General features: G+C 47.1%; 1 pseudogene; it reads right to left on the minus strand.

The window, feature by feature from the left end:
• Positions 1-9,108: 9,108 nt before the first annotated feature.
• LOC123089932 (mitogen-activated protein kinase kinase 9-like) lies at positions 9,109-10,264 on the minus strand (annotated as a pseudogene).
• Positions 10,265-10,716: the final 452 nt, after the last annotated feature.

Consider the following 10,716-nt stretch of genomic DNA (forward strand, 5'->3'; position numbering starts at 1 on the left):
GATAATTATCATGAACAAGGAAATATAATAATAACCATTTTATTATTGCCTCTAGGGCATATTTCCAACAGTCTCCCACTTGCACTAGAGTCAATAATCTAGTTCACATCACTATGTGATCGTAATGAATCCAACACCCATGGGGTTTGATCATATCTCGCTTGTGAGAGAGGTTATTAGTCAATGGGTCTGAACCTTCCAGATCCATGTGTGCTTTACAAATCTCTATGTCATCTTGTAGATGTAGCTTCCACGCGCTACTTGGAGCTATTCCAAATAACTTCTCTACTATACGAATCCGGTTTACTACTTAGAGTCATCCAAATTAGTGTCAAAGTTTGCATCGACGTAACCCTTTACGACGAACTCTTTTACCACCTCCATAATCGAGAAAAATTCCTTAGTCCACTAGTTACTAAGGATAACTTTGACCGCTGTCCTATGATCCATTCCTAGATCACTCTTGTACCCCTTGACTGACTCATGGCAAGGCACACTTCATGTGCGGTACACAGCATAGCATACTGTAGGGCCTATGTCTAAAGCATAGGGGACGACCTTCGTCCTTTCTCTCTCTTCTGCCGTGGTCAGGTCTTGAGTCTTACTCAATACTCACACCTTATAACACAGCCAAGAACTCCTTCTTTGCTGATCTATTTTGAACTCCTTCAAAATCTTGTCACGGTATGTATTCATTTAAAAGTACTATTAAGCGTTTTCTGATCTATCCTTATAGATCTTGATGCTCAATGTTCAAGTAGCTTAATCCAGGTTTTCCATTGAAAACACTTTTCAAATAACCCTATGTGCTTTCTAGAAATTCTACAGTATTCCTGATCAACAATATGTTAACAACATATACTCATCAGAAATTCTATAGTGCTCCCACTCACTTCTTTGGAAATACAAGTTTCTCATAAACTTTGTATAAACCCAAAATCTTTGATCATCTCATCAAAGCGTATATTCCATCTCTGAGATGCTTACTCCAGTCCTTAGAAGGATTACTGGAGCTTTGCATACTTGTTAGCATCTTTCAGGATTGACAAAACCTTCTGGTTGTATCACGTACAACCTTTCCTCAAGAAAATCGTCGAGGAAACAATGTTTTGACATCCTATCTGCAAGATTTCATAAATAATGCAGTAACTGCTAATATAATTCCAACAGACTCTTAGCATCGCTACGAGTGAGAAAGTCTCATCGTAGTCAACTCCTTGAACTTGTCGGGAAACATCTTAGCGACAAGTCAAGCTTTCTTAATGGTGACACTTACCATCATTATCCGTCTTCCTTTTAAAATCCATCTGTACTCAATAGCCTTACGACCATCGAGTAGTTCTTCCAAAGTCTATACTTTGTTTTCATACATTGATCCTCTCTCGGATTTTATGGCCTCGAGCCATTCGTTGGAATCCGGGCCCACCATCGCTTCTCCATAGCTCGTAGGTTCATTGTTGTCTAGCAACATGACCTCTAAGACAGGATTACGTACTACTCTGAAGTAGTACGCATCCTTGTCGACCTGCAAGATTTGGTAGTGACTTGATCTGAAGTTTCATGATCACTATCATCAGCTTCCACTTCAATTGGTGTAGGCGCCATAGGAACAACTTCCGGTGCCCTGCTACACACTAGTTGAAGTGATGGTTCAATAACCTCATCAAGTCTCCACCATCCTCCCACTCAATTCTTTCAAGAGAAACTTTTCCTCGAGAAAGGACCCGATTCTAGAAACAATCCCTTTTGCTTCCGGATCTGAGATAGGAGGTATACCCAACTGTTTTTGGGTGTCCTATGAAGATGCATTTATCCGCTTTGGGTTCTAGCTTATCAGCCTGAAACTTTTTCACATAAGCGTCGTAGCCCCAAACTTTTAAGAAACGACAACTTAGGTTTCTCCAAACCATAGTTCATACGGTGTTGTCTCAACGGAATTGTGTGGTACCCTATTTAAAGTGAATGCGGTTGTCTCTAATGCCTAACCCATAAATGATAGTGGTAATTCGATAAGAGACATCATGGTATGCACCATATCCAATAGGGTGCATTTATGATGTTCGGGCACACCATCACACTATGGTGTTCCAGGCGGTATTAGAAACGATTCCCACAAGGTCTTAATTGTGTACCAAACTCGTAAATCAGATATTCATCTCTATGATCATATCATAGACATTTTATCCTCTTGCCACAATGATCTTCAACTTCACTCTGAAATTGCTTGAACCTTTCAATAATTCAGACTCATGTTTCATCAAGTAAATATACTCAGAATCTACTCAAATCATCTGTGAAGTAAGAGCATAACAATATTCACTACGTGCCTCAGCACTCATTGGATTGCACACATCAAATGTATTACTTCCAACAAGTTGCTCTCTTGTTTCATCTCACTAAAAAATGAGGCCTTTCAGTCATCTTGCCCATGTGGTATGATTTGCATGTCTCAAGTGATTCAAAATCAAGTGAGTCCAAACGATCCATCTGTATGGAGTTTCTTCATGCATATATACTAATAGACATGGTTCGCATGTCTCAATCTTTTCAAAACAAGTGAGTCCAAAGATCCATTAACATGGAGCTTCTTCATGCGTTTTATACCAGCATGACTCAAATGGCAATTCCACAAGTATGTGGTACTATCATTACTATCTTATATCTTTTGGTATGAACATGTGTATCACTACGATCGAGATTCAATAAACCATTCATTTTAGGTGCAAGACTGTTGAAGGTATTATTCAAATAAACAAAGTAACCATTATTCTCCTTAAATGAATAACCGTATTACGATAAACATAATCCAATCATGTCTATGCTCAACGCAAACACCAAATAACAATTATTTAGGTTTAACACCAATCTCGATGGTAGAGGGAGCAGGCGATGCTTGAGCACATCAACCTTGGAAACACTTCCAACACACATCGTCATCTCACCTTTAGCTAGTCTCCGTTTATTCCGTAGCTCTTTTATTTCGAGTTACTAACACTTAGCAACCGAACCGGTATCTTAATACCCTGGTGCTACTAGGAGTACTAGTAAAGTACACATTTAATACAATGTATATCCAATATATTTCTGTCAACCTTGCCAGCCTTCTCATCTACCAAGTATCTAGGGTAGTTCTGCTTCAGTGACCGTTCCCTCATTACAGAAGCACTTAGTCTCGGGTTTGGGTTCAACCCTGGGTTTCTTCACTAGAGCAGCAACTGATTTGTCGTTTCATGAAGTATCCCTTCTTTCCCTTGCCCTTCTTGAAGCTAGTAGTTTTACTAACCATCAACAATTGATGCTCCTACTCGATATCTACTTTCGCGGTGTCAAACATCACGAATTGCTCAAGGGTCATCATGTCTATCCCTGATATGGTATAGTTCATCATGAAGCTCTAATAGCTTGGTGGCAGTGACTATGGAGAACCATCACTATCTCATCTGGAAGATTAACTCCCACTCGATTCAAGTGATTGTAGTACTCAGACAATCTGAGCAGATGCTCAATGATTGAGCTTTTCTCCCTTAGTTTGCACGTTAAGAAACTTCTCAGAGGTCTCATACCTTTTGACGTGGCCACGAGCCTAAAATCCTAATTTTAGCTCTTGGAACATCTCATATGTTCTGCGACGTTTCAAAAATGTCTTCGGTGCTTCAATTCTAAACCGTTTAACATTACGCACTGAACTATCACGTAGTCATCAAAACGTGTATGTCAGATGTTCGCAACATCCACAAACGATGCTCAAGGTTCAGCACACCGAGCGGTGCATTAAGGACATAAGCCTTCTGTGCAGCAATGAGGACAATCCTCAGTGTACGGACCCATTCCGCATAATTGTTACTGTCAACTTTCAAATAAATTTTCTCTAGGAACATATCTTAAAATAGTAGGACTAAAGCGTAGGCTACGACATAATTTGCAAAGACCTTTTGACTATGTTCATGATAATTAAGTTCATTTGATTATTTAATGAACTCCCACTCAGATAGACATCCCTCTAGTCATCTAAGTGATACATGATCCGAGTCAACTAGGCTGTGTCCGATCATCACGTGAGACAAACTAGTCATCATCGGTGAACATCTTCATGTTGATCGCATCTGCTATACGACTCATGTTCGACCTTTCGGTCTCTTGTATTCCGAGGCCATGTCTGTACATGCTAGGCTCGTCAAGTCAACCTAAGTGTTTTGCATGTGTAAATCTGGCTTACACCCGTTGTATGCGAACGTTAGAATCTATCACACCCGATCATCACGTGGTGCTTCGAAACAACGAACCTTCGCAACGGTGCATAGTTGGGGGGAACACTTTCTTGAAATTTTATGAGGGATCATCTTATTTATGCTACCGTCGTTCTAAGCAAATAAGATGCAAAAACATGATAAACATCTCATGTAATCAAATAGTGACATGATATGGCCAATATCATTTTGCTCCTTTTGATCTCCATCTTCGGGGCGCCATGATCATCATCATCACGGGCATGACACCATGATCTCCATCATCGTGTCTTCATGAAGTTGTCTCGCCAACTATTACTTCTACTACTATGGCTAATGGTTCAGCAATAAAGTAAAGTAATTATATGGCATTATTCAATGACACGCAGGTCATACAATAAATTAAGACAACTCCTATGGCTCCTGCCGGTTGTCATACCCATCGACATGCAGGTCGTGATTCCTATTACAAGAACATGATCAATCTCATACATCACATATGTTCATCACATCCTTTGGCCATATCACATCACACGACATATGCTGCAAAAACAAGTTAGATGTCCTCTAATTGTTGTTGCATGTTTTTTACGTGGCTGCTATAGGTTTCTAGCAAGAACGTTTCTTACCTATGCCAAAACCACAACGTGATATGCCAATTGCTATTTACCCTTCATAAGGACCCTTTTCATTGAATCCGATCCGACTAAAGTGGGAGAGACAGACACCCGCTAGCCACCTTATGCAACTAGTGCATGTCAGACGGTGGAACCTGTCTCACGTAAGCGTACGTGTAAGGTCGGTCTGGGCCGCTTCATCCCACGATGCCGCCGAATCAAGATAAGACTAGCAGTGGCAGGTAAATTGACAAAATCGATGCCCACAACAACTTGTGTTCTACTCATGCATAGAAACTACGCATAGACCTAGCTCATGATGCCACATGTGGGAACGTAGCAGAAATTCAAAATTTTCTACGCATCACCAAGATCAATCTATGGAGTGACTAGCAACGAGAGAGAGGGGAGTGCATCTTCATACCCTTGAAGATCGCGATATGGAAGCGTTGCAAGAACGCGGATGAAGGAGTCGTACTCGCGGCGATTCAAATCGCGGAAGATCCGATCTAGCGCCGAACAGACGTCGCCTCCGTGTTCAACACAAGTACAGCCCGAGGATGTCTCCTCCTTCTTGATCCAGCAAGGGGAGAGGAGAAGTTGAGGGAGAACTCTGACAGCACGACGGCGTGGTGGTGATGGAGCTCGTTGTTCTCCGGTAGAGCTTCGCTAAGCACTACGAAGGAGGAGGAAGTGTTGGAGGAGGGAGGGGCTGCGCCAGGGGAAGGGTGCGGCTGCCCTCTCTCTCCCTCACTATATATAGGGGGAAGGGGGTGGAGGAGGTGCCCTAGGGTTCCCTAGGGGAGGGGTGGCGGCCACAGGGGAAACCCTAGATGGGTTTGGGCGCCCCCACCCCCTAGGAAATTTGCCCCCCAAGCCGGGAGGGGCGGCTGCCCTAGGGGTGGCGCCCCCACCTCCCCAAGTTACGTGAGAGGGGTTGGGAGGGGCGCACAGCCCCTTAGTGGGCTGGTGTGCCCCCACCCCTTGGCCCATAAGGCCCCCCAACGCTTGCCGGGGCCTCCGAAACACCTTTCGGTCACGCTGGTCGTCACTTGGTACCCCCGGAACAATTTCGGACTCCAATACCCTTCGTCCAATATACCGATCTTCACCTCCTGACCATTTCGGAGCTCCTTGTCATGTCCGGGATCTCATCCGGGACTATGAACAACCTTTGGTAACCACATACTATTTCCCGTAACAACTCTAGCATCACCGAACCTTAAGTGTGTAGACCCTACGGGTTCGGGAACCATGCAGACATGACAGAGACGTTCTCCGTTCAATAACCAATAGCGGGATCTGGATACCCATGTTGGATCCCACATGTTCCATGATGATCTCATCGGATGAACCACGATGTTAGGGATTCAATCAATCCCGTATACAATTCCCTTTGTCAATCGATATGTTACTTGCCCGAGATTCGATCGTCGGTATCCCAATATCTTGTTCAATCTCGTTCCCGGCAAGTCAATTTACTCGTTCCGTAATGCATGATCCCATGACTAACTACTTAGTCACATTGAGCTCATTATGATGATGCATTCCCGAGTGGGCCCAGAGATACCTCTCCGTCATACGGAGTGACAAATCCCAGTCTCGATTCGTGCCAAACCAACAAACACTTTCGGAGATACCTATAGTGCACCTTTATAGCCACCCAGTTACTTGTGACGTTTTGTACACCCAAAGCATTCCTACGGTATACGGGAGTTGCACAATCTCATGGTCTAAGGAAATGATACTTGACATTAGAAAAGCTCTTAGCAAACGAACTACACGATCTGGTGCTATGCTTAGGATTGGGTCTTGTCCATCACATCATTCTCCTAATGATGTGATCCCGTCATCAATGACATCCAATGTCCATGGTCAGGAAACCATAACCATCTATTGACCAACGAGCTAGTCAACTAGAGGCTCACTAGGGACATGTTGTGGTTTATGTATTCACACATGTATTACAGTTTCCAGTTAATACAATTATAGCATGAACAATAGACAATTATCATGAACAAGGAAATATAATAATAACCATTTTATTATTGCCTCTAGGGCATATTTCCAACACATATAAGAGATCAAAGAAGACTCAAATAACTTTCATGGATAAAAACATAGATCTTATCATAAACTCAAAGTTCATCGGATCCCAACAAACACACCGCAAAAAGGCTTACATCATATGGATCTCCAAGAGACCATTGTATTGATAATCGAGAGAGAGAGAGAGAGAGAGAGAGAGAGGAAGCCATCTAGCTACTAACTACGAACCCGTAGGTCTACAAAGAACTACTCACGCATCATCGAAGAGGCACCACTGGAAGTGGTGAACTCCTTTGTGATGGTGTCTAGATTGGATCTGGTGTTCTGGACTCTGCGGCGGCTGGAATTGATTTTCTCGACCCCCTTAGGGTTTCTGAAATATTGGGGTATTTATAGAGAAAAGAGGCAGTTTAGGGGGCACCAGAGGTGGGCACAACCCACCAGGGCGCGCCTGGGCCTCCTGGCGCGCCCTGGTGGGTGCTGCTCCCCTCGGGGAACCCCACAAGTGCTTCCTTGGCCCACTAGATGTCTTCTGGCCCAAATAAATCCTCAAAAAGTTACGCTGCATTTGGACGTTGTTTGGTATTGATTCCCTGCGATGTAAAAACATGCAGGAAACAACATAAAACATCCAAAAATAGGTTAGTACCAAAAATCCTCAAAACTAGGCACTATGTCAATAGGTTAGTACCAAAAAATGATATAAAATGACTATAAAATGATTGTAAAACATCCAAGAATAATAATATAACAATATGGAACAATGAAAAATTATAGTTAAGTTGGAGACGTATCAGTGCCCGTCTTAAATTCTGAATAACATCAGAATATAGCTTCTCTTGATCAACCCCAGAATTGTAGGCATCAGGCTCCACTTCAAGGGGGACCCTACTGCCGGTGCCCACACTTGTCGAGCCACCACATCGCCGTGCACTAATTGAACTGTCTGGCTAGAGCAGCCATTACGACGACTTGGTTCTTCCCGAGAAGGTGCACCCACCATCCTAGGTCCAAATGTGTGCTCAAGCACATCAATTTGCAGCCTCACATGAAAATTCTCTTTCTCCTAGCAAACATGGTAGCCAGCTCTTCATCATTACTAACTGTCACCCATTTCTTTTCCCCATCGTAGTATTTGTATTCCACTTCATCAAGCAAACCCCAAGGATATTGGCTGCAAATTACCTCCCCAAATTGTCTGAAACTCCAATTACAAGCCATTGGCAACAGATAATCGAAACCTCCTTGGAATTTCTTCTTATTCTTTGCATTCAACATGTACCGGTCCCTTCTAATGTGCACCAAGAAAGCAAACCGCAACTCCATCCCAACCGACGAAAAACAGAGACGCAATCAGCACACCATTAGCTAAACTAACAGGGCAAACAATTTCGAATCGACTGTTGAAATGCACAACTATGCTCAATCTAAACAGGAGGCGTGACTTACCCCTCAGGAACCCAGTCATGGATGCGGCGGGTCTCCGACCCGATGCCTGCCTTGCCAAATACTCTGGGGTCGCCGCCGCTCGCCATTTCGCCCTTGGGCTCACCCTCGTACTTCCTCTGTGTGCACCAGCCCCCCACCTATCAGCGCTCCATCCGGGCGCACGGAAGGAGGCCACGCCGCGGGTCGAGCAGGTGGCGGGCGCCCCACATGTAGCGTCACGAGAAGGTGGTGAGCGGAGCAGGTAGCGGTGGAGCAGGATGGCCGTGGCAGCGCAGCTGGTGGTGGTGGCGGCGCAGGACGGCCGACCGGCGGACAGGACAGAGACAGTGTGACCAGGTTAGAACCCTAGTATTTATTTGGGGATGTTGTTGCGCGGTCCCACATGTAAGCTCCGGACCCACGTCCACGCGGTCCCACGTGTAAGCTCCGGACCCACTACCACTAACGGCAATAGACGGAATGAGCTCAAAACTGCCCGTTTGGCCTCGTCATAGTAGTTGCACACAGTCTAGGGGCAAAACTGAGCACGATTCGCAACTGGGGACAAAACTAAGCACATGAACACCAGTTAGGGCAAAAAGATAATTAACCATAACTAAATTAGTGGACTATGACTTACTGGATCCCGATGAGTTCACCCTTTTTTGGTGCTCGATGGGAACAAGAAATGGATATCAGCCAATGGACGAAACATAGAAAAATTAGTAGTACGGAGATTCATATTTTGCATGAACAAGTGAGTACGTACATTCCTAATACAGTAGCTTCTAGGTTATCACTAATCTAACTGATGTGTTATGCCCTGCATACATGGCACTGTACATGCCTAGCAAAATTGATCCTATGTATGTGCATGGCTCCGCCACCCAATACGATGACGTATGCCGGCACTCCAACGACGGCGACGAGGCGTCGGCGACCAGCTTCCGGAGCGCGCATCTCGACGGTGCCACGTCCCTCCCGGCGACGAATGGGTGAGCAAGCAGCTCCGCGACGGACGCCCTGTTTCGGTAGTCCTTTTGCAGGCACGCGGCGACGAACCCCCGGAGCTCTGGCGAGGAGTCACCGTCTGGCAGCGGGCGGCTCGCCGAAGCAGACGGCGCACATGAGCGCCGCCCAGCTCGGCCGCTGCCCGGCGGGGAGGAGCGGGTACCTGCCCATGAAGAGCTCAAGGAGCGTGACCCCCAGGCTCCACACGTCGGCGGCGTACGGGTCGTAGTGCCCGCCGTGCGCCTCCGGGTCGAAGCGCTCCGGGCTCATGTACGCGGAGGTGCCGGCGTACGACGTGCAGTAGTCGCCCGCGCGGGCGAGCACCTTGGCGATGCCGAAGTCGGCGACCTTGACCTCCCCGGCGGTGCTGATGAGGAGGTTGGCCGGCTTGACGTCGAGGTGCACGATGCGGCGGGCGTGGAGGTATGCCAGCCCCGACAGCGCCTGAGCGGCCACCTCCGCGAGCGCGGCCTCCGCGAACGCGCCGCGGCGGGTCCTGACGGAGTCGAGCGACCCGCCGTCGACCAGCTCGAGGAGCAGCGCGACGTCGCCGGACGCCGCGGCGGGGAGGACGGAGTGGCAGCGGACGACGAAGGGCGAGGCGGTGCGGCTGAGGACGTCGGCCTCGGCGGCCGCGGCGGGGTCGCCGTAGTGCTGCACCTTGAGCGCGTAGAGCGCGCTTGTCTCCCGGTGGCGGACCTTGTAGACCGTGCCGCCGTTCCCGCGGCCCAGGACGGCGAGCTTCTCGAAGTCGGCCAGGCGGAACTGGCTGGACAGAGCCGACGGGGTCGAGGCCTTGGTGGCCGTCGGCGCCGGCGCGACCGCGGGGTTTGGGCGCCGGCCGAGGACGCCGAGCTCCTGGGCAACGGCGCGGGGCGGGACGGGCAGCGAGAGATGCAGCTGCGGAAGCCTCTTCTCCCGTATGAGAGCCATGTGTCTGTCTGTCACCGCTGTCGACTGATGATCACCACCGTAAGCCGAGTGATCTGAGCTGCCGCTGCCGCTGCTTAACTGCCTTGGGTTGTTGAAGCAGATTGATAGCTCATTTATACGTGTGCTCTGCCTCTGACGCTGTTGCTTTCAGCAAATCACAGTCGACCAGATTGCGACATGCGCATTTACTCCAAGTTTTCTACTCACTTTCTGGAGTACATTCTACTTCCACAGCAAGTCTTCTTACCCTGCGCTTTGTACTTGCTGGACCAGACAGATCAGCCAGAGGTGAAGACAATAAGCCACGGTTCACGTACGTGGTGTCATTTCTAGACTCCGTTCCCTCTTCTAGACTCTGTTCTGGTTAGCTGAAGCTATCCTGCTCAAGTATATTCCCAGGATAGAATAAAGCCGCCTGCTGGAGTGCTGGTGATTAAATTACCAGTTCACAC

The sequence above is a fragment of the Triticum aestivum genome, chromosome 4B (genome assembly GCF_018294505.1).
Source record: "Triticum aestivum cultivar Chinese Spring chromosome 4B, IWGSC CS RefSeq v2.1, whole genome shotgun sequence".
Classification (NCBI taxonomy): domain Eukaryota; kingdom Viridiplantae; phylum Streptophyta; class Magnoliopsida; order Poales; family Poaceae; genus Triticum; species Triticum aestivum.